The following is a 24,937-nucleotide window of genomic DNA, read 5'->3' as shown; positions in this document are numbered from 1 at the left end:
AGTGCGGCCGGCCGGGTCCGTGCCGGGTCCGTGCCGGGTCCGTGCCGGGTCCGTGCCGGGTCCGTGCCGGGTCCGTGCCGGGTCCGTGCCGGGTCCGTGCCGGGCGCTGCGCGGCGGCTCTGGTTTATTCCAGAGAAGCTTTCCGCTGGCGCGCGTGGGGACGCGTGTCCCGGTGGCGGTTGCGGGGGGGAGGTGTCCACCCTCATCCCCCCTCCCTGCGCGGGAGTGCCGGCACGCCCCGGGCTCGCGCCGCGCGCGGGAAGGCGCTGCCGCGGCGTTCCGTTAGCGCCTGAGGGGAGGGCGGCTGCGGCGGGGGGAGAACTTCTGAGGGAAAAAAGGAACAAAAACCCGCCCCCGAGCCCGTTCAGGTGTTCGGTAGCCCTTTGTCTCCCCACCTGCCTGCGCTGTCCGCCGGCAGCGGCGGAGAGGGAGGGAGCCGCTCCCGCCTCCGAGCACCCCCAGCGCCGCTCGCCAGCGTCTGCGCTTCCCCACGAGCACTTTATTTTCAAGTTACGCTGTGGTAAGTGTTGCGGTTTAGTTCTTAAAAACCCGCCCGTGCCCGAGAAGGCGACGTGGTGCAGGTCTGTGGGGGGTTTTTTTGGTCACTGCCCACCCGGAGCGGTGCCCCGAACCCCTTTTTTGTATTATTATTATTTTTCTGAGGGGCTTCTGTCGCGTACGGCACACTCCTTCTGTCAGTTTGTTCCGTATACGGAGTATTTTGTCCTTTGGCTACTAAAATAATTAACCTTTAACATTATTTGTCGAGGTAACTGTGTTATGGTAAGCTTGAAGATTTCAAGTTCTAAATTCTGCTTAAAATGAGCTCGACTGTTTAAGTGTTACCTCAGTTTTGCCTTTCTACCTCCATTTGCGATGCATCAGTATTTAAAGCATGTTTTGGAAAAAAAAAACCCACACCACAAACTGATCAGTATTACCCAACGCTAAAAAGACGTATGAATTCCGATGCGAGCATGTGAATGAATAGTTGAAGTATTAAACTTGTCAAACATTGGTTGTAACTTCTTGCAGCAGTGAGATGGTGAAGTGGGAAGACTTTGATATCTGGCTGTGGAAGGGACAGATCATCTGCACACATCCATGCGATTACCAGTCCCCATCACCTTCATGTATGTGAGCAAAGACACTGGGTGGGAGAAAAGAAAAAAAAAGCACCTGGATTATGATATCTTATTACAATGTACTGAATTTTCTTCTCCACACACCACCTTCATTTGTTTTAATCGGATCTATGCATGATCTCTCCTATATGAAATATTCCACACAGCTTGGTATTAAAGGGCTGCTTAAAACTTGCATAGTGTGCATGAATTGTGTATTATTAATCACCTGTAATCTCCGATTCCCCGATTGTCTCCTCATTTTTGATGTGATCTGTACTTCAGTCTAATGGAAACCAATGCCATTCTGCTTAGGTGAGAGGCGTCTGCCGAAACTATTCATATTATAAGCTGAGCCAAATGCATGTCTGTGGTGTTTTATCCTTTCAGTAAGATTAGTATGTTTTAGAGTAAAGCTACAAAGCTGCAGTCCTACAGGTGCAACAAATCAAAATAGAGAATGCTTTAACAGATTTTGTCTTTTTTTTATAGCATTGAGGTCTTGGATCAGATTCATACTTTCCTATTTTATGTCCATTGTATTTTTCAGAATTGTGGCTTGGTTGAGTGTGATAAGGAATAATAGCTGAGGGAGGGAGGAGGAAGGGTTGTTGGCTTTTTCTTTATGGTATGGGTTGTCTACAGAATTACACAGGGCAACTTAAGAGGTAATACGAGGTGAAAGCTTGTGGCAGTGTCAAGTTTGCTATTAAATTCTGTCACAAGTTCCAAAATTTATCTTCCTAAGACTGCCTATCCTATATGTTCACATTCTCAAGTTGAGTTTGAGTTTTAATTTTTACTTTGACTTTTTCTCCTCATTTACCATTTTCAACAAACGATCCGTTCACATGTATGTAGAAGTATTCATGAAGTTGTCGCTCATCTACTTTCCTATTCACTGTTGAAACCACACGATATGCTGTGTGCCTGTTGGCCTCCTGAACACTTTAGCTGCTGGCTCAAGTTGATTCCAGAAATGTCCTGGGATTAATGCACCTCTGAGCTGCTCAGGGACTTGGTTCCTGCAGGAGCGTGCTGGTGTGGTGTGGTTTTGTGTTCGTGCTTAAGACTTGGGTCTCTTGTTTCTTCCTCTCAGATGGAAGAATGTGTATGCGTTCATATAGGCAAGCAGAGTTTTAGCAACACTGTGTTGTAATAACACTTTTGAAATTTATTCTGTAGATGTAAATGTCATGTTTACGCATAGTTTAATTCAATTTCTAATCCTGCATATCAAAATATAACAGCAGAGAGAGGTTAGTGCTGGTAGGATTTTTCACATCAAGATCTAGCTACTAAGTTTTATCTCTTTGAAGTCCTTTTCAACTAACATATCTAACTTTTTTCTCAAAAATTCAAGTTTGGTTTTGGCTTGCTCATCATCCATGAAGACACATTTTGGGTGTGGCTGAATATCTTTTAAGATAGTTTCTAACAAACCATGTTCTGTGTAGACAATACATTATCTTTGTAAAACACGGGCTGAATATGAATTATACAGTGTATATCTGTCCTTACTCAGTCTTTAGGCTGTCCTCATCTTAATTATGGTCTGTGTTCACAATAATGCTAAAAATTGGTGTGTAGACATGGTTTTGAAAATTAACATCTGGTTTCCTTTATTTTATATACACTGGTATATCTCTGATACGGTTGGTACCTCTGGTTACATGTCACTATAATGGGCAGATGGTAGGGAAAGATATCTGCAGCATCCATTGTGATTAGTGATAACTTTGTAATTTTCTGTAAAGGCATCAAAGACCAGAGTAGTTAAATTTGGAAATATCTTAAAAATTCCTGAGTTTAATTCATGTCTTATGAGTACTGCCAGTCTTGTGAACTGGGATGACAAAAAGTTAGTGAAACCTGGGTGGGGGAAAGTTGGGTAACATGTATTCCTGAAGGAGGAAGGGAAATAGGTTCTGAATCTTGAATTATTGACTTGAAAGAACAATACGTTTTCCTTAAGTGTCTTTCTAAACTTGTGCTGGAGATAATGAAGCTAGCCACTTCAAGATAAAAAACTGATTCCGCAATTCAATAATATCTGTGAAGTTTTAGGCTTACTTTCCCTCTGCACTTGGTATTTAAAGCAGTACAAAATGACAGAGGAGTAAGTAAACTGCCTCACTCACATTAGGAATATATATTTTTAATAGTGTAAATGCCTTAGTACAGTCATTAGAAAGGGCATTTATGTTGGAGAAGGTCTCTAACACCACAGTACTGTGAGAATCCAAGTAGGATAAATTGCTGTATGAAATATTTTCAATTCCCTGACTTCACTGAAAGAACGCCATGTCATCTCTTTTCACTTGCTCATCCCCAAATTCTATTTCTAAAAAGGTAATCGCATAATGTGCCAAACATAAATGTAGATAATTGTGCATTTTGCTAATAAGTGAAGCTACACTATGGTGCATTATTTTAAAACTAAAAGCTTCAATTTCTTTTTTTCTATGAATCTCGTACACACGCACACATTCTGCTTCTCGTTGGTCCCTCAGCCCAGCCAGGCTCTGAGGTACGTGTTGGAAGTTGTCTGGTGACTCTGTGTCCCTCCTGGTGGCGTGGTCACCGCCTGCCTTCGCTTGGCTCGGCCACAGCAGCGCTCGCTTCTGCCTGGTTGTGTTTTGAGTAGTTCTGAATAGCATCTCGTTCCGTGGCCTTAATAAAGTATGTATGATAAAGAATTGTTCTTACGTGGTGTGATTAAAGTATCAACTGTAAGGTCATGTTCTGCTTTGTTTAATATACTTCAAAGCTAATGATTATGAGAACTGCAGACCGTGGCTAATGTGATAAAAGCTGCATGAGTTATCCGCATCCTTTTTGGTCTTTCAGAGTCACTGCAAAGCAGCTGTAGCTATGAGATGGGAAAAGAGAAAATTTCTTATTGATACAAGCAAATGAGTTAAATATGTGTCTGGCTTTTGGGTTAATGAGATTTGACCTCCTGTGTTGTAAAGGATTTTTGGTTTAGTTGAGTGTTTAAATATTATGATAATTCTTGAGAAATATTTTTTTCAGACCCTGAGACTATTCTTTCAGGAAGAATCAATAATGGCAAGTAATATACTGTCTAGAAGAAGAAAGTTAAAGCAATGTGGTTGTATTCAGTTTGAACCAAATATCCTGTTAATCGGAAGATATCTTTCCACTTATTTAGGTACTTCAGCCATGCACCATTACCACTACATCTAAACAAGTAATCGCTTAACAATGTAAACCATTTCTAATCTGCTGTGTATGTCTGACATTTCTGAACTCATGATGTCTTGATGGGGCTAATGGACAATTGGCTGCTTCTAGAAAGACGAATTCTGTCGGAACTGAAACTGAAGCTGTACCACGTGTGCAGTGTGATTTCTTAAACATAGGAAACCAAGCACTTGGTAGATAGGAGTGATCTCTCCAGCCCTCGGAAGAACTGTGGTTCCTGTGCTCTTCTGTTTTCATCTGGTTCTGTCATCCATGTTTCTGTGTGCACAGTGGGTGTGGGGACCTTCCTCATCTGAGAAGAGGGAACTGTCATTTCCTTTCTAACTTCTTGAACAACATATTTAAGGTTTTGTTTCGCTTTTGGAATTCTGACTTCTGCGAATTCTGCTGACACCTCAGAAAACCAAACATTTTAATTGCCTTTTCAATAAGATAATATGCCCAAACACTTCCTCACTAGTTGCATTTAGCATCTGGTACTTCTTGAACAGCAGTGCCGTTCCAGCCCTTGCTTCTCCTCTAGAGGATTGGAGTAAGCTGGAGAACTTGGATGTCGACTTTTCAACATGATGTTTTTTTTAACTGACCCTGTCATGTCAAGGTAACATTGAGAGCGTGGGTACTTTGCCAAAGACAGCTTGTCTAAACTCCTCACAATCACGTAGCCACTGGAGATGGCCTCCTTCCTTGGCAGTGTAGCAAAACGTCGTTTTTCAGTAACTTTCTCTCTCTGAGGTAATGTTCTCTGCCCCAGTTTTCCCCATACATCTCAGTTATGTAGGTTGTAGTTAGAAAGAAAATAGGTTTAAAGATTTGAGACTTTTTTTTTTTAATGCGTACACTAAAACTGCCCTTTTCGAATGCTTTTCTTTTCACATTTAAATTAAAGCAGTTCTTGGAGCATTTAATGATTGTGTACTTCACATAGCAATTTGAGTTCACTGAAGCAACTCATGTTTTCATTCTTGGCTATCTTTTTTCAAAAGAAGCATTTGCTCTAGTTTCTAAACTATTTAAAGCTATTAATCAAAACCCAAGACAACACCAACAGCTTACTGTAATATCAGGTCTTCAACTTGAGATCCTCTTGGTGTAAAGGGAAGATGCCTAGGTCCCTGCCCACACTGCTGTGAGTATGTAAAGCCTGTAGGTGAGTGATAACCTTTTCATCTGCAAAGAGAAATATGAGAAGTGGGAAGAAGAAGAAAGGAAAGCCAAGTTATTTTTACTGTAAATATGTCAGTTTATTGACTTGTTAATTTCAGATTTATTCAAAAAAGCAGGAGGAGGAAACAGGAATGTCTGCCAAAAACAAAGTAATTAGTGGGAGTTGAAAGATGTCTAATGATTCTTACAAGTACTAAAGAGGAATAAACTAGTCTCTTATTAAACTGGATATGGACTTTTAAAACAATGTAGTAATTCTATTTTGTCTTTAAAAGCATGTGCAGTTACATATGGTGAATAACTTCTTTATTAAAGTAACATTGTTTATTCAGAGTAATGTTTCAGGCAGAAGGTGTTATTAAAAAAAGTAAAAAAACCAAAGCTGGCCATACTTCTAAAATAAAGGTTCAGGTATTTGACAAATTATAGTCACATAAAGAGCCAAAACTTTCTAATGCAACACTGGTTTAGCCTTCGGTTGCTATGATCTCCTTTTCATCCTGCAGTAGGGTTGATGTAAGTATCCCAGGGTAGGGATTATGTCTTGTAGTGAAAGTCTGGAAGGGATGTTTTACCTTGCCTTGGGTCATTGCTCTGCATCAGAACTGGGCCTTCCCTCTTGGGCTGCTTGCCTGTTGTATCAGCCTCCCTCAGTGCCAGGCCTGACCGTGGAGATCTCCCTTCACCTGCTCTAGCACCCTCTGCTACACTTGTGGTGCTCTGTGCTCCTGCGATGTGTGCAGAAAAATCTTTGCTCCTTTTAATCTCCAGGGAGCGTTGCCCATCTCCTTACTTCTGCCCTCTGAAAATGCCATCGCAAGGCAGCAGGACTGTGAGGAGTACTAGCTGTAGCTTTGGTTTTAGAGTAAGCAGAAGTAGTTTCATGAATACCACTTCGAACAGAAAACAAAATGGTCTGTGAAATATCCCACCACCATGTGAACTTGTTCAGATGTGGGATTTTTTAAAGCAAGAGACAAGAGAATGGCTGATGAATAACTTGATCTGGCCCTCATCTGACAAACTGTAGCATCTGTAAACACCTACTGGGAATTCAGTAAGACAGGAGGTACCATTTCTTAATAGAAGGATAATGCCTGCTAGGACTGGGCAGCCTCAAGTAGCTCATTTCTTAATAGAAGAATGATGCCTGGTAGGACTGTGCAGCCTGTGTAGCTGGCATTGTTCTGCTGCTGCTTCCAGGGGATGGGTTCTGAACTCTGTGTGCCACATGTGCCTGGATTGCAGCTCCTCAATCCGCTGCCACCTCTGTGGCACTGCACACTACAGTCATGCTTGTTCTTAATTTCCTGGAGGAGAGTGCCTTTGAGTAGTCCCTCCCCAGCATCTCTGGGGCATTGAAAATGTCATGGTAGCGCAAAAACCCATGTGGATTTTACAGCTTTTGGAGTCTCCACTTGCACAGAAGCTACTTGTCGTCATCTGTAGCTGGCAGTTTCCATCTGCTCTCCCTACCATGCGTGTGTTGAAATACTAAAGAAAGCAGTATATTAGATCTACGAGGAGATACCAAGAAAAACAAATATCAGGAAAACAAGCAAGCAGAAATGTCTAATTATGGGGGATGCAGAGCAGCAGGGTGTACGGAGAAAATATCCATGAAAGTGTGTAAGAAACAAATTGACTGTAAGTAGATTTATTTTAAGGGGATGATATGCATGAAGCAAATAAACGCCATTGGTAATTTTACATGTGTGAATGTGAGGGAGGAAAATGTGCATACAATATCAAACCACTGTTCCTTGTGAATTTGACATAACCAATGCCAGATCTTCATATATGAAGGTGGCCACAAAGTGACAAGCTTTCGCTTAGTCACAATGAAAGCAAATTCTTGAAACGTGTTTCTCAACAAGAACACTAGGATATCTTGTGCTTGGAAGGAGAGGAAAGCAACAGAAATTCAAATCTATATATAAGAGTTGTTATGAGGAGCTAGGTCTAGTGGCGTATCACCTTTACCTGTAGTGAAAGCCCTATGGAGGCAGACTGATGATAGTGTATGTTCCAACTATTTGTCATTTCAGGATCATTAGAGACTAATTGAATTGATATTCACCATCATTTCCTGATCCTTATCTATGTAACTATCCTATCTTGAGCTGTTACTTAATTCCTTAAGAACTGTAGGACTTTAGAAGAATCCCCACAAATATTGCTGAAACACCAGGACAAAATTAAATTTCTGCTTTCAAAGGCTCTAGGATTGTTCTGGGGGCTCAAAGAAAGTATCACAAAGGGTAGGATAGTTTTAAAGGAAGGAAAAAAAACCTTCTTTTTAGAGTCTTTGGTAGTAGACAAGTCAATTCATCTTTACTTAACCTGTGTTTCTCCAATATAAAATGAAAGTAGACTCTTCCTAATCATAAAATCTAGTAGTGAGTGTGAGGCATCTGTGTATTAGTTTGTAAAAGAGTAAAGGTCTATTTGAATGTGATTAATACTTTTAACAGCCTCAATGTATATAAGCTTTGTAAGCAACTAGGTGGATCATATAATCCATCAGGCATGGCTGTCTTTGATGTCTTGGACCAACTTGGTATAGATTTTTAGAGATATTAGATAATTCATTTTGCTTACTCTAAAGATAAATGGTAACATTTATCATAGACTTCCCATTTTTATTTTGTAAATCTTTCATTGAATAGCACTTTGAAAGCTAACAATTGCAAATCCTAGATGTTGCTTGGATTGTAGAGGTATTTTGCACTGTTGTGATCAAAGTAACAAATATCATCAATAGACTTACACAACACATAAATGTTGTGTACATTCAAGGAGGCTGTTAGAATACAACATTCATTTAGAAAATATCTGAGATAATAACGTTTTGTTCACTCATAGAAATATGCAGTGTTAAGTTGAATTCCAGTCAAGGCTGTGAAAATACTTGGTGTCCTTTTGAAACAAGAAATTGTGCCATCGTTGAAGTCTTACAAGGTTGTGCATACAACAGGAAACAGCGTATTAACATGAAATTCCCATCTTTTTCACACTTAAACAGAGTAGATGTCAGATCATTCAACAAAACAACAATTTGGAACTTCTTTACAGAGCTCACTTGAGGCAACATGCTCTTGCTTAGTTCACTTTAAATATGAATTATGGAGACTACAGAGGATTTTTTTTTTCCCAGTTAAATTACCACTAGTTTTATTTTCTTACATTTTTACCTGGTTGACCAGAAAAATAACATTTTTCTGACTGTCTTCTGCCTTATACAAAATATAGTTAATTAAGACACGCTATAGTTTCTCCCCAGAGTCAAAGTGTAATGTTCAGCTGGCTGACTTGCATGAATAATCCATCACTGTGAATCGTTAATTTAGAAGACAAGCTATGATAATTGATGTCTTTATGCAAGCTATGAAAATACTTAGGGAAATCATTTATTTTTCTTGTTGGTACATTTTTTTTTAATTTGTTTTAGAATATTTCTAGGCCTGAGTAGTGTCGGGCTGTAGCCTTTGACACAGATGCACCTGAGTTTAGATGTGATCTTTGTCTTGGTTTTGAGTAAAAATCTGAATCTTTTTATTCCGATGAACTATTAAAATTGTAAGACTTAACTTTGGGCTAATCTTGTGTGTTTATACTGGATGAAGCACTGCTTAAGTTTTGGAAGTTGCTAGTAAAAAGGCCTGGCATAGTGATATTAACACTAGTCTTTACATGGTAAAAATGATTTTCAAAAATCATGACATCTGGCAATGCAAACAGGGATTGCAAGCACTCGTACATGCTGTGAAAGTCGGTATTTAGACCTTCTTGTATTCTCATGTGTTGGAAGTGATTGCGTGATGAACTGATCACATGTTTCTGAATCAAACTAAGCATATCAAACGCTGATGAAATGTATATTTTGTTGGAAGACTTACACTTGAAGATAATTTATCATGCAATTCATAAAGTTTGCTTATAAGTTAAATGACGCAGTAACCATCATGTCTGTACAGCAAGAAAAGTTAGCAATTTTGTTTCCTTTGTAGGAATCTCTTCACTTTTACTCAAAATTGAAGTATTAGGCTTTGCTAGTTTGCAGCAATATATGCCAATTTACAATTATTTTGTCTGTTTTCAAAACAAGAAAGAGGCAGCTAGGTTGGTATTTGAATGGGAGCTGTCAGCTTGGTGGTATTTCAGTAGCAGTTCAGAAGCAGAATGTCAGTAATCCATAACAAAGGTGTCAGGTTGCTGAGGTGAAAACACCAAGTGGCAATGGGGTTTGTATTGTTACAGATCAAAGTAGTTTCAGCATTTTTTTTCTTTTATTGCCAGTCTCTGATACTTGAAAATAAAATGTCTATGCTATCTCTAAATTCCTCCTGTATCAGCAACTGAAGAGATTTGTCTTCAGTTTGAGCCTTTCAACTTTGTATGTTGTATTGCAGTTGCAGAAAGGTTATGTACTCCTCTTCAAATAGACTTTACATTTTTCATTACAAAAAAAGAGTGTTATGAACTTACAAAAGGTTTTTAATGCATGTATGCAGATTCCGTATATGCAAAATACGACAGAATTAGAAGTTTTTCAATTGACTTTAATGGGTCTTGGACTATAAGTACGTAATAGTGTGATGTTTCTATTCCATAGAGGAATCTTCTTAAATACTACTTGTGTGTTCTGTAACTGAAATTCATAGTGGACCATTTCTATGTGTAGTCTTCAGATTCTGAAAACAAGCAGGCATGTGGGTTTTTTGGATTTTTTTTAACCCTGGAATATTTACCTCCCATCTAGGCACCAAAATAGAGGCTTGTTATGTGTTTGGCTCCCTGTGTTTGTTCTCAGCTGAGCCCTGATGTGCTGCACTTAGAAATTCAGCCCTGAATTTTGACATTATATATAGAAACAAAAAGAGAACACGTTTACAATGGACTGGCATTTGAGCTCAATTCAAATAGTCTTTGCCGTTTTGGTTCAATTTCGTAAGGTATATATTGCTCATAGCTTCAGTTATTGAAAAATGGTAATCACAACTTTTATAAAGTGAGATAAACTGTGTTTATTAATACTTTCTGTGGACATACAATGACTTGGCCCTGGGACATTAAATGCATAACTGGGTTGTATAATTAACATTCTTTCCCCCCCCCCATGGATTGAATGGCTAAACATGCAAAATTTTCTGTGTAGCTTCATAATATTTTTGTCATATTGGTTCAAACCAAAGGAAAAAAAAATATTTCAGGCCTTTTAAATTAAAGCAAAGATGCATGGTGAACAGAACTTGGTTCCTAATGGGGTTTATAAGCCAGCCATAAAACTCACAAAACGGTGACAACTTTTGTGTTTCCATACTTGCCACAGAACTGAGATTTGAACCTCACTTGCCTGCTTGGTCAAAGAATTCTAACATCATTGAACCAAAAGAGATTTTGAGCTGTATTTTCTTGGTTTTCCCTTAGCAGTTGTTCCATTTTGTGTAGAGCATAGATTGGGAGCAGGTTTATCTAGCCTTTTTCTCTTGCTTTCCCTCTTTTGCATCTTCCATGTGAGATTGCTACTCGTCAAGTAGGTAAAGTCCTTTTCAGCACTGTTTCTCAGTATTTAAGAGGTATATAGTTTTATGGCTCTTAAAATGGGGCCATACAATGTGTATGGTTGGGGATATACGTGTGTATGTATACATGCATGTGTCTGTACATGTATCTTTCTCAGAACATGGGGGATGGAGAAGATATGTGCTGTATGCGAGGAACTTTGAAACTCACCCCTCTAGTTCATCTACTTTCCCAAGTCACTGTCAACTGCCTCTTGACTCCTGATGTGCTTGTCTACACTTCTTAAAAGGACCTACCTACCTGGTGGATGTGGGTAGATCCAGAGACTGCCCCAGGCAACCTACTCCAGAGTTTCATGGTTTTTGCCAGCAAAAAGCTATTGTTAAAGTCCAGCCTGACATTTTGTTACTACAGTTTGAGACTCTTCTTGTCCCATCTGCTCTGTGTACACCATCAGAATAGTATTTTAATTCCTTTTTTTCTTCTCTGTCCACAGTTGATATAAAAGATAGAAGCATCCTCGAACTTGCAAAATCTGAGCTTTGAAATCCACATTACATTCATACTTGGCTACCTCAGCTGGCATCATTGTCAGTCCAGCTAAAGGATGAGCACCTGCCTTAAAGAATTCATAGCTGGACTGGTGTCACAGTCAACCTTAGGAGAAAATTACTTGGATGTAGAAAATAATTCTGGTTTTTGAAAGGCACTACTTCAGAATATAAGCTTTTATTTCACAGTAACCAGCTTGACCTCTTTGATAGTGCATGTTTATGATATTGCTAATGAATTATCTGAGACATCCACAGTTTGATCAGAACATTCCAGGAAAAAAATCTCTAGTATGCATTCCTAGGTAAAGCAATCTCAGCAATTGGTAGAGGGAGTGATGAGTTTCAGATAGCATGTAGCAGGTGAATATGGTTACAGCTCCCTTTCTGAAAGAATTCAGCACAAAGACAGTGATGAGACCTATGAAAATCTGAAGAACCTGAGGACTTTGAGATAGTTAGCGCTCTAATTTTGTAATGTCATGGTCTGACTCTTTCTATATGAACAGGTTAAACTAGTAGAACCTTTAAAACAAGTACAGGAAATGTTTGTTTAATAAGGCCACAGAAAAGATTTTTTCCTAATGCAGACTCACTGAATGGGAGCGTAAGCAGTGTTTGAGGTCAGGGATCAGCTGTGGCCATTCAGGCTTGTAATTACAGCTGTGATAAGTGTGTTTTCAAGTCTTGCTGTGCTGAGGGTTTTCTTAATCCATTATTTTATTAGGCCTTTCATTGCCCCTCCTAGTACATCATAACAATTCCTGAAACCCCATGAATCATGGGGAAACAAATGTTAGGCTATTAATTTCTGGCTATGTAGAGACATAAGTTTTACCTAGGCAAGTGCATGGTCATGTCTGACATCATTAATGTTGTATTTAGTAGCTGCAGTAAGTATGCAAATATTACAGCTCTTTATTCAGTGAAGACTGGATTGTTTAAAGTCCAGCTTTTTAATTTATCATTGGGAAAAAAATGTGTAGTGAACTTTAGTCCATTATTATTAATAGGCTCAGTTACTTCAGACTGTGGGAGCTAGAAAAGACATGTCCCCTGTTCAAGGTTTGATGTTTGCTGTAATTGGCTTCCCTATATTTTTATGAAAACATGCATGAAGCTGGTGTCTCAGCTGATTACTGTTTGCTCTTTAAGGCATGCAGAAATCTGTGCCATTGAATATCACACAGGACTGGACACGATACAGTTGAGCTCCTTTGACCTGTATGCAGACAGTTTACTGCTTAAACCAACAAATCTTTGAGCCTTTATCTTCAGCCTTGGGTGAATTTGTCCAAAGAAGTAATAAGATAATTTCATACTGTAAGTAATGTTTCCGCTTTAAATTCTACCACCATGTCTGCTTTTCTCCCTCAGAGGTGGGCAAGCCATAATTTTAAATAGTATCTCATGTATCACAGTGATAAACTTTATCTGATGATGAGGCAGAGGTGGCTGGGGTATACAGTCTAGTTAACACAAGGTGTACAGCTGATCTCTTTGTGCTTCAAGGATTAACAGATTCTTTGTGCGTTTAGAGATGAGCTTTTTCCTGTTTACACATTGGCTTTTATTTGGATCCTACAGAATAACTGTTCTGTGGTGAATAACTAAAAAAAAAGTGCAGGCTTTGGGCAACGCTTTGTGTACAGCTGCACCAACTCCAGGAGGTCTGTATGAGGCGATGCATTCTGGTTGATTGTTGGCTAATGAGTTTGCTGCTGAGATATATTGGTTGAAAATTAAATTTTTTTTTTCTGCTGTGGCCGTGTTAATGGAACTGGTTGGCACAAACTGGGTCTAAATTTCTTGCTTTGAGGTACAGCTGTCCACCTAGCCTATTTAACAATTTAATTTAGACATAAGAAAGAGATAACCTGTGGGAAGCTTGAAAATTGGGATCTATACAGGCACAAGAATTCAGGTTAGCCTATTTAGTGTTCAAAGCCACGCTAATTAAAAAGATTAACCTAATTTTTAATAAGAATGTGTATATTACCCACCAACGTAAAATGTTAGATGTGCATGAATCATAGCATATAATAAAAAAATGGGAGCATTATTATAGTCTCTCCAACAAAAGGTAGAATTAATATTAACTTGTCATAGGAAATCCTAAAGGAAACACTGAAGACTTGCTGGAAAACAGATTTTTGGGAGTGGGAGACAATGAGGTTTCAACCCTCATTTTTCATTCTGGGTGTTGGAAGTGACTTGCTTCCTTTCTTTAAGGTATTTGAATTTTTGAATTATAAAAACCCATTTAAAAATCCTTAAAAAACCCAAAACCAAACGAACCAACAAAAAAACCCTCTAAGCCCCCTCTTTAAAACCTAGCCCGAATGTGTTCATCTAACCACAGAGAGATTGTGTAGATGGGAGCCAGTGAACAACAGAAGTGGGCAGCTTCTGCACTGCTTCATGATTGCTCTTGTTCATGTGAATTGCTTTAGCATTTAGAATCGGATCTAACATGATACAAAACTTCTCTGAGTGGGAGAATAAGCAAGATTAAGACAAATTCAGCTCCCTACATGTGGTGTTTAAATGGCTCATCATTGAGAGGATACTTGGAACAGCATCAGTTCTCATAAACACAAGCCAATGAGGCTTGAACAGTGATCCGCAGAAGTGCACTTCAAGGCCAGATTCCACCTTCCCAGCGCAGCTTGAATACTGGACTCTGAACTGAGCTGTTTTGTCCATGGTGAGCCGAGGGGGATATATCAGCAGCTATAGGTCTCCAAGGCCAGGATAAACAAAACTATTAGAACAAAATCACATCGTTTCTTTTCTTTATCCCCCCCCCCCCCCCCCCCAGTGAAAAGAGCCTTGGGTTTTGCCTCTAACCGAAGAAGCTGTATTTCTTTCGTTGTTACGTTATCTTCTTCTGTTGTGGATAAGATACCTGCCCAGCAGGGTTTTTTTTTTTTTCTTTTACTCTCTGCCTTTCTCTTTCCAACTTCCTCATTTATCCCTTGAAACTGCTGCTCTTCCAGATATTCTTTGAACAATTTCAGTAACGCATGCAGGGCACTGAATTTGCTTCTTGTCTTCATACCCGGCCAGATCTCCTAGTTTGAGCAGTATGAAGCTACTACTGTTTTCTTTTTTTTTTATTAATGATAAGCCAGTAAGTGCACGGATGCTTATGAAGAAGCAAGAGGGAGGAACAACTTGAATGATGATGTGGAGAAAAAAGTGAGGATTTTAGTGGAATTCTGTCCACTGTGCTAGTTGTTTTTTCCTCCTATCCAGGCACTATGTGAGTTGATGAGTTGCTTGTATTGGTGTCTGTAATCAGACAGATGCCCAGTTGCTTTCCTTTTCTCTTTTTTCTGTAAGATATTTGCAGAGCTCCTCTCAAGGGGAGGAAATATAAAATTGGAGTTCTGAAGTTAAAGAAAACATGGAGATAAGAGAGAAAAGTGAAAATATTTGAAAATATATGAAAACTACTAGCAGAGCAGATAGTAATGATGCTGAAGCATAAGAGGCAAGAATTGGAATTGGCCTTAGGGCAGAAGGAAGGAGAAGTTTAATTTTCTTCTGTACATGGTCTTTCGGTCTTTCTGTGCTTTTCACTGCTTTGGGAAGATCAGTGATCAACATCCTTCATGTGGAAAAAAAAAACCAAACCCTTATCTGCCTTGTTTGGAATTTTCTGCTGTGTGAAATAGAGTGAAAAATCCTGCTACTAGCTGAATTTTGCACCCAGAATATTCTGTAGTTTTTAGGAAAAAAGTCCTAATTTTGTAACAGATGTTATGCTGTTATCTTAGAGAAATATTTGAAGTAGTGAGGCTTACATAGTGCTAAATTTTTCTCTCCAGTGTTACTGATTTTGATGACATGTACTTGTTCATTGACTCCATTTTGCTGGTTCAGGAGTAAACACCCTCCAAGTGACTCTTTTTTTTTCTCCATCCTCTTGTCTCTGAAGTTTTCGCGCAAGACCAGCTTTACAGTCTGTTTTCATTCTGATTTTTATATCAACTGTGGCTCTGTAGGGCAGGCTCAGCACACTTGCCAAAACAGCCCTTTCAACTGGTTTTTAAAAACAGGCTTTCACAGTTCCTGTCCAGCTCCAGCCGCTGTGCCAGGACGGCTCTGTTAGCTGGATGGTAACGGCCTGGCCACCTCTGCCAGCGCAGTCCCCAGCTGGCTCCGAGCCGCTGCCAGCGCGGGGGTGCCAGGGCTGCCGGGGTGGCTGGGGGCAGCTCTGCTGGCATGAGACTGGTGTGGGTCAGCGTTTGATACCGTTCTGCTGCTGGCTCTCAGGACTGTGCCTGTCACGACGTTCTGTCTGATAGATGCAGTTGCTTCTAAGAGTAATTGTAGCTGGCTGGAAGCTCACCAGTGGCTGCGGCTGCTGCAGTCGTGCATCTCTATAGAGATGGACTGTGAAGCTGAGAATTGTTAGAGAAACAATGTCCAAGCATTATAAATAATCCTTGTAATGATGAATTGCCGTTTGTAATTAATCAGGGTATAACATCTACTTTTAAAGCTACGGTTAATTGTTTGGGTTTTTTTCCTAAACCATCTGTATATCTTATTACTGTACTGTAAGAAACTAATTCTGATCTAAGTAGTGTTAACATGAGTGAATAATAACTCTCCTGGCAATAGTGACATTACCTAAATGTAAATGGAGGCCAGTGTTGATTGCAAGTCTCAAGCCAATACTGTTTTGTAGGAGAGCAAGCTGTTTTGTATGTCACACTTACATTCAGTTTATGAAGTGGTAGACTCCTCTTCTGAAATCCTAATATGTTTTAATTAACTTTCTTCATCTTCTTGACACAGTTATACCATAGCCCTATCTTTTTTTCTTCTCAAGTCACTGTGAAAGAAGCTGAACAATATATTGAAGATTAACTTCTGTTTTGAACTTCTGAAATACTGTTTCACAGCTAACATATACCTTGTTTATTTAGTTATTTCGAGATGACTTAAACACTATCATTTTTCAATGCATTTTGTTAAAAACATTTAAAAACTTCCCTGAGTTGGTTGGTAGGCTTTTCAAATGCATTCAGCTAGTCTCCAAAGAGACACAATTTTAAGGTACTTTTGATGCAGTATTCCCTATTCTTGTGAACTACTGAATAGGGAAGGGCTCCTGTTCTGGTTTTGTTTATCCCTAATTAGTTGTCTTCAGTCTTTCAGCTTTTGAAGGTTTAAAAATAGCTGTGAGAGCTTGTATAATGCCAGGAAAAGTATATAGTCTCAACTGTATTGGGTTTGCGTGGGAAGGCTTTGGTAGCAGAGGGGCTACAGGGGTGGTTTCTGTGAGAAGGTGCCAGAAGCTTCCCCATGTCCGATGGGGCCAAGGCCAGGCGGCTCCAAGATGGACCCAGCCCTGGCCAAGGCCGAGCCCATCAGCCACGGTGGTAGCGCCTCTGGGATAAGGGGTTTGAGAAGGGGGAAACCTGCACTACTGTACCTGAAGAGAGAGGAGTGAGCCCGTGTGAGAGCACCAACTCCGCAGGCACCGAGGGCAGAGGAGGAGGAGGGCAGGAGGTGCTCCAGGCCCGGGGCAGAGGTTCCCCTGCAGCCCAGGGCAGCCCATGGGGAGGCAGCTGTGCCTGCACCCAGGGAGGCCACGGGGGAGCAGAGACCCACCTGCAGCCCGGGGGGACCCCACGCCGGAGCAGGGGGATGTGCCCCAAGGAGGCCGTGACCCCGTGGGAAGCCCCCGCTGGGGCAGGCTCCTGGCAGGGCCTGTGGCCCCGTGGGGAGAGGAGCCCACGCTGGAGCAGGTTTGCTGGTGGGACTGGTGACCCCGCGGGGGACCCACGCTGGAGCAGCCTGTGCCTGAAGGGCTGCACCGCCTGGGAGGGACCCACGCTGGAGCAGATCGTGAAGAGCTGCAGCCATGGGAAGGACTCATGTTGGAGAAGTTGATGGAGAACTGTCTGCTGTGGGAGGGAGCTCACGCTGGGGCAGGGGCAGAGTGTGAGGAGTCCTCCCCTGAGGAGGAAGAAGTAGACAAGGGATGATGAAGTGACCACAACCCCTGTTCCCTGTCCCCCTGCACCACTGGTGGGGAGGAGGGAGAGAAATATGGGGAGTGAAATTGAGCCCAGGGAGAAGAGAGGTGTGGGGGGAAGGTGTGTTAAGATCTGGTTTTATTCTCATTATCCTACTCTGATTCAATTGGTGATAAGTTAATTTTCCCCAAGTTGAGTCTGTTTTGCCCATGATGGTATTTGGTGAGTGATCACTCTCTGTCCTTATCTCGAACCATGTGCTTTTCTCTCTATTTCTCTTCCCCTGCCCAGCTGAGGAGGGGAGTGATGGAGCACCTTCGGTGGGCACCTGCTGTCCAGCCAGGGTCAACCCACCACAGTAACATATCTCTGTGACTTTATGCATAAATACAGAGTTGCAGGAAGAAGTGTATGGCACTTGAAACACTGTGTTCCAAACTCACTTGCTGTAAATGCTTTCACAAAATGTATTATTAATATTTTTTAGTTCTGCTGAAACTGTAATATCATAATGCATTGCAGCTATGTCTGTGACATAAGTGACAGCTTTCATCACTTATAAAACTACGCTCCGGTACATGCAGTAACGTCGCCTTTAGACTTAGACTGCGATGATTGCATCTGGCAGTTGCATATGGTGAAACTTAGCTACTGCCCTTTTAATTAAATTATAGTTGGGAGCTTGCTTCTGGGAGCTTGCTGATCAACTGAATTTCACAGTAAAATAACAGAAATGTGACTTATTGTAAGTAAGGGAATTTGCAGTACATGCAAGAGCAGGCAAGAAGTTGTTCATGTATCTAAAATAGCTGATTGCAGCATGCCATCTCTGCTATTTCTGATAGAAAACTAGTACTACAGAATCAGATCACGCCCTTCTTCTCCATTCTTTTCCCAAACAGCCGTAAGGGAATCTGAGGGAGGAAAAATAAAGCTACTGTCTCATTTGGGGTGTCTTTCCTAGATGGTTGGACTGTGAGTGGAGTACTGTTGGCCTTCTCATTCAAAAGAAAAAAAAAAATAAATTCCAGAAGTAGAACTTGTTAGACTTGGTTCTTGAGAGCCTCTAAGACCCAACTTCACCTCCTGTGTCTAGGTATTGTCCCTCCTTCCATAGTGAAATCAGGTCAACATCTTCATGGCAAGACCAACACGCTGAGAGGGAGCTCATTCAGAGTGCTGTACAGGATTGACAACCCTCACTGAAAAATATATATTAAAAAAAAAATGTGCCTGATTAATCTGCTTTTATGGAACTTGACAGGTTAGACCCTGCTTTTGATCTGTTGAAAGCAGATCTGTAGTATTTCAATCTCTAGACTTGAAGTTCTCCCCAGTCAGGCTGCTTTGACTTTCTCAGAAGGGCCACAGGCACACCCCTAATTCTGAGCCTTTAGAATCCCCGAATTCCCTAATACCTCAAATTTTCTGTTTTGCAGAGCTTGTTTGTTTTGTGTTTTCTTATTTATAGTTTATTACTTTGTGGGACACATTGTAGCTGTCACAAATAAAAGCACTCTTCCAAACAATTTCTAAAACTTTTTTTTCTAGACAAAAGAAACAAATAGAGAAATTGTGTATGGGTCCTCACAATTGCAGGCCTTGTATTAGTAGGTTTTTTAATAAGACCACCTTTTCTTAATTGTCTAGACATGGATTTAGATGTTTGCTTTAGGCTATTCAAATTTAAGTATTTTGGACATGGCTTCTCAGCATCTCTTTTTATTTTTTAATTGGAGCTGAGGGATTATGCTTGAGGAAGCTCAATTAAGACAACTTTGGCTTGCATAATTGCCTCAGCAGGTTAGTGACTCAGTGCCAAGCTCCATGAAAGTTTAAAAACACTTGGGATTTAATGGTAGAAATTGTCAATACAAAAGGTTTCACTGTACCACTTTCCTTTCAGGTTTTCTCAAAGCTGTGGGTGTCAAGGGGTCATTTAAAAAATAGAAATAAAGAATCCCGAGGAGTGTGTCTTGCTGTGTGTTGCAGAGCAAGGTTTTAGTATGGTCCAAGCACTTCTTACAGAATGACTCTGCTTAGTCACTATATACTAGAAGTTTAAATACCCCAGTATTTTATATATTCTTACTGTGCTTCTTTCTAATGAAATTAACCTCAGAGTTTCCTGTTCAAGAAGGCAATGGCTCCATAACTGACAGATAGTGATAAAATCCCATAATGTTATTACTAAAGCATGTGCAGATTGAAATATGGATGTTGTTGCACATCTCTGAAACAGATTCAAACAAGTTTAATGATTCTAGATGTGTCTGTACAATCTCTGTTTGACAAGGTCATATGCTCACATAAGCTAAACATTTTTTTAGGGATAAATGTTTTTGGCAACATAGAAAATGTAAATACATACCCTAATATGAAGGGGTTGACTTGTAGGCTGAACGTAACACATGTCGGAGCTAGCAGTTACGTGCCTGCCTGCTCTCAAGAGGCATGTATAGTTTCACATGAATGTTACCACTTCCAATAACCAAAGTACTTTGTAGATACCTTCATGTACTGCTTGCACTGTCCACGATAGCCATAACTTAAAACATTTTATGAACATGTAGTTTTTCTCCCATTTCCTTGGGCATATTCTTCTGACTATAAACAATAATACCTCATGAATTGCGTATCTGTTGCTCTGAGAATTGGTACTTTCGTTTACTTCCTATCACCTTCAGGCAGGCTCTCCTGTATCTCGGCTCCACGTGTAAGCATGCCCATGTGGGTTGTGTAAGCAGACCCTTTATAGTACTTGGTAGGATGTAGATTTCTCATTTAGGTTCTTGATTACAGTGGTTAGTCTTTGCACTGCTGTCCCCTGTACACCTGGCTGTTTTCACTTGTTAGAAGAAATTATTTTCCAGGTTAAGTCAACTCAGGTTACAGCTGTATTTCACAGTATGCTGTCTGGCACTCTCTGTGCTGGAGGGAGAGAGTGACTGAGGAATTGGGAGGGAAAGGATGATGAACAAAGCAAACAACTGAGCGGAGGAAGTGTCACATTACCTCTGCGTGATTTTCTAGAGGTAAAACCACAACGTTCCAGGGAAGTACAGAGGTATTTTCTAGAGGTAAAACCTCTAGAGATAAAACCACAACTTCTGTTCCAGTAATACTAGCTGGAGATGCAGTTTTTGCCCAATCTTTAAATAAAAATCTGAGCAGTTGGATTCCTGGGAAAAGCAGAAACAATTTTAAAAAAACGATTCTTATATTGTTCTACAATACAAACTGATGGAGTGGGTTTGTAAGAATCTTGAGATTTGTGGTAGCAGCCACGGTCTCCTGTTGTTGCAGGGCAGCATGCCCGAGGCAAGCCTAAACCAGTCCAGGAGCTCCGTACTGCTGTGTACCTCCCTCGCACATCCTTCAGGGTAGCCATGACAACCACTGCCTGGTCCTGGTGATCTTGTTAACTGCTCCGTGCATCTCCTCTGCTCAGCCGGTGGTCACTGCTTTCATTTTGGAAGGAGAGTTGTCTTGATTTTCTAAATCATTATTACTAGTTGTGCAGCCCCTCCCTCTTTAGTATTATATAGTTTGATCTGATTGCCCAGAACAAATCATCTGGAGGAAAGCTACCTCTGGCAATTGTCATGTTTACTAACTGGCAAAGCAGTAGTAGCTGAGTTTCACCAAACTTGTATCCTTTCATAATTAATCTGTCACAAACTTGATACAGTTTTGGTTGGGGGGGAAGGAGGAAGCCCCCAGCTCCTACCTAGATACAGAAATAGTGTTTTTTTTCCTCTGACCAACAGGACTTGTTCCCTAAGTAAATTCATCTATCACTTTATAAAATTGTTCTGCCAGACTTATGTCTGTTCCTGCAGATGTTCTTCTTTACAGGAGAGAATGTAATCAGTCCTGTTACCACACTTGCTTTACTTTCATACACTGATCAGAAGGAATCAGCAGTTTTTCTTGTTTGTGCTTCCCACACCTTTGGTGTTTAGCTTGCATGTAGCCAAGAGCAATCTTTAAGGCAACTAATCTTAGTTTAGTCGCAGTGTGCTGAGGTACTAAGGCAATATATCATAGCTTTATTTTGTAGCTTTTTAAAGCCATAAATGAGTTTCTTCATAAAACCCACAGTCTTTAAAGGTGTAAAAGACAAGGAAATTATAACCCCTTTTTTCAACCTGTCTGGCATGCACAAGGTACTAAAATGCAACCCTTAATTGAAATTTTTGGCACTTTCCTACACTGAGTCCAATTCTTGCTGTTTCAGAATTCACGGTACTTCATGTCTGTGAACTCAGTTTGAGTTTGTTGATATGATATCTCTCAAAGTGTCTTGGTTTACAGAGGATGCTTGCCCCTTTTGCATTTTTCTGCAAGCATATGTAATGAACTGAATAGTTCAGAGTTTGTGGGTGTGAGGGGGCGATGTTGTTCTACTTCCTCTTAGTCATTCCAGCCTTATGCTTGGCGAAAGGCAAGAGCTGTAGTTAATCGGTCCTGTATTCTAGCCTAGGAATGTTTTTCTTCAAATGTTATTAACACTGGTGTTCCTTCTGCCCGTGTACAGGAGTACATCTGTGCTGGCCACAGGGCAAACAAACAGGAATGCTGCCCTTAGACTGAGTTGCTTGTGACCTGTTGTAGAAATGTGGTAGGCTGAATTTCAGGACTGATGAAATCTTTGCAGAAGGTTTTTGACATTTTAAATGAAAAAGTTTCCTGGGAATTGAACTAGTCATGACTTCAATGCAAGTACCTACTGAATGACATATAGCTGGAATCTCTTTTTTTTATTAAGTGATGTGCGAAGAACTGACAAAAATAAGAAAAAATCAGAGGGAGGAGTGCCTTTCATTTAAGTTGTCTTCAAGAAACTCTTAAACCCTGTATAGAACAGTGTCCACAGGCAAAGGAAACCACCAGACAAAACATTTGTATCTCTGTACCCAGAGCAGAAACACCAGGAGAGTCACGTTGGAATGTCAAACTGAGTGGAGTTGGTGAAATAAGAAGCATGTGTATGCTAGAGAAGCCGATTTGCATTGAAATTGTGGTATAAGTCACCAAATAACACCTGCATGGGTATAACCATGTAATCATCTCTCATCTGGACATACAGGTGTTTCTCGGGTTTTTGAAGCAATACTGCATTCTTTAGTGTTCTGTCACTGCCTATTTTTTTCCCTGAGAAGAGTTGCAAGCAATAACAAAACTAATGCTCTGACAAAGCTCTGTAGCAGACGATGATTTGTGATACACAGTTGTTTTTCCAGAGAGACTATTGCAAGGAGAGTGTTTGTCTAGTTGCACTGATTCTTTGATTGCATGGTAGGAGAGGGTGGTGTTCATGCATCAATTAAGATAAAATAAAACTTAGATTCTGTCTGAGACTGGCCCTCAAAGGAGAAATTAATATCTTTGATCTTAACATCTGTGTGATTGAGGAGTGAAAGTAATTTTAACAGCTTTTTTTTCACTCATATAGGTAGTGGATAAATTCAAAATACATACACTGATAGATAAAACTGATGGTTCTTTACTTTTAAGCATTGTTTAATGTGGTCTTCGCTTCCTTTTCAGCTGATACAGTATTATTTAACTAGATTTTGTTGATGCAGAACAGCAGTGACTGACTGTACAACTGATGACTCTGAGGAAGAGTCTAAAAAAAACTACTAAAAAGTTTGAGATAGTCAAGGGAATTGTTTAACTTTCTGGACATACATTACATAATGTTCAGCTTCATTTCCTTGACTTCAAGTATGTGTGTGAATAGGGTAGAGTCAATTTTAAAAACGTTCTCCATACAGCTGTGGGAACAAAACAAGAGTGCCCTCGACCCTTACTGAAGAGGGATGCTGAGAACATGCTGCACCGTAAGAAGTGCTCAGCTGTTCGTTGGATCAAGACCTGCGTGAAGAGGCATGAGGAAGCATAAAACCAAAAGTAATATAGCCTAAAGTAAGGCAGAATCAGAGAAGCAGTAACTGTTATGACTGGAATGATAATTAAGAGCTGGATTCCCAGTTGTCAGTAGAACAGTGTATGCTTGTACCAGAAGCACAAGAAGAATTGGACTGAAGTATTCACCACAGACATCTCGGATTAGATGGATAAGGATTGATTAGATAGCTGTTCTGTTTTACAGCCTTGGCCCCACTGCCCATCACCCACAGATCTTCAGCTTGTTTTAAAACATCTTCCCTTGCATTGCACTCTTATTCATACATTGTGAGAGCCATAGTTTTGCAAATAACTTGAGAGCACTGCCAGCAAAAGAGCTGGTTGCATCCTCTACCCAATCCTGGGTGCTCATTCCTGCCTCCCGGGCTCTCTCCCTTTCCCCTGGATGTGTGTTTGGGAACTTCACTGTGAACTCTATTAGAAAACCTCTCTAGACTAAAAGTGATGTGGAAGGGGCAGGAGCGAAATCTAAATTGTTAGACTAATTCACACCTACTGGGAACTTTAATTTTGCACAGTTTAACCTCTCACATTGCCATCAGTGGCATTTAAGCATGTCTTTGAAAACTAAGTTTAAGTTTGGTGCTTCGTTTTGTAAGAGCATTTCAGTATAAATTTTCTTTGTTCCCATCTATGTACTTGCTCTATTTTCTGTCCAACTAAATAATTAAAAATATTATCACTTGATTATGAGGAGCTATTCCGGAGCGGTCAGGAAGAAAGACTTTGATTTGTATATAATTTGGTTTTTTAGCATTGTCTGATACCAGTAATTTCAATAGCATTCAGATAGTCTAACCCACATGTGAAGCACTTTGTTAAGGTGTATAAATTTCCCTCTTCCTTTCCCTGAAATTATTTAAGCCTGTCTGGCAGTAGCACGTATGACAAAGATCAGTGATGGACTGCTGAATAGCTGCCTTGGCAACTAAAAGGCTGGGGAAATTTCCTTTTTTTTGAAACTGAAGATTATCTTATGTCTTGTTATAACTTTGTCAGGTCTTGAAGTGAGCTCAACCAGTTTTTGATACGGGGGGGAGAAGCTGAGCTACCTGCATAACTGCATCTGCATTGAGCAACACAGCTCACTTGCTTAGATTAGGATGTGAGATTTCCCTGATTTTCAGGTTAGTTTAAAAGCAACGATGATGTTTTGGGTTCATCCCCAACAAAAGAAAGATGAGCTTCTGCTTATTTTTCGAGTGCTGTTTTTGACAGTGCCACAGACCTCCTGCGTGATGTGTTTATAAACCTTTCTTGCCTTGTACAGCTTTTAGGATAAGAGACTAATACCTGGGCTCAATCTAGCCCAGGGATGTGCTGAATGAAGTCTGATGTTATGTAACACTGGGAGAGAAGTGTGCTCTGTTTTTTTAAAATAAAAAAATCTAGAATGCCCACTATCACA

General features: G+C 40.4%; 1 protein-coding gene across 2 annotated transcripts in view; it reads left to right on the top strand.

The window, feature by feature from the left end:
- LOC141963227 (neuroserpin) overlaps positions 1–24,937 on the top strand; it is a 56,218-nt gene that overhangs the window by 70 nt on the left and 31,211 nt on the right. The window contains exon 1 of one of the 2 annotated variants that reach the window (XM_074912372.1): positions 61–520. The exons of the other annotated variant lie outside the window; for it this stretch is intronic. The gene's annotated coding sequence lies outside the window, so the exon portion shown is untranslated. Of the gene's footprint in view, positions 1–60; positions 521–24,937 lie in introns of those variants that run through there. 2 annotated transcript variants of the gene reach the window in all.

This window comes from Athene noctua, chromosome 8 (genome assembly GCF_965140245.1).
Source record: "Athene noctua chromosome 8, bAthNoc1.hap1.1, whole genome shotgun sequence".
In the NCBI taxonomy this organism is placed as follows: Eukaryota; Metazoa; Chordata; class Aves; order Strigiformes; family Strigidae; genus Athene; species Athene noctua.
The sequence above is the reverse complement of the archived record's forward strand: the minus strand, read 5'-3'. Positions and strand labels throughout refer to the sequence as shown.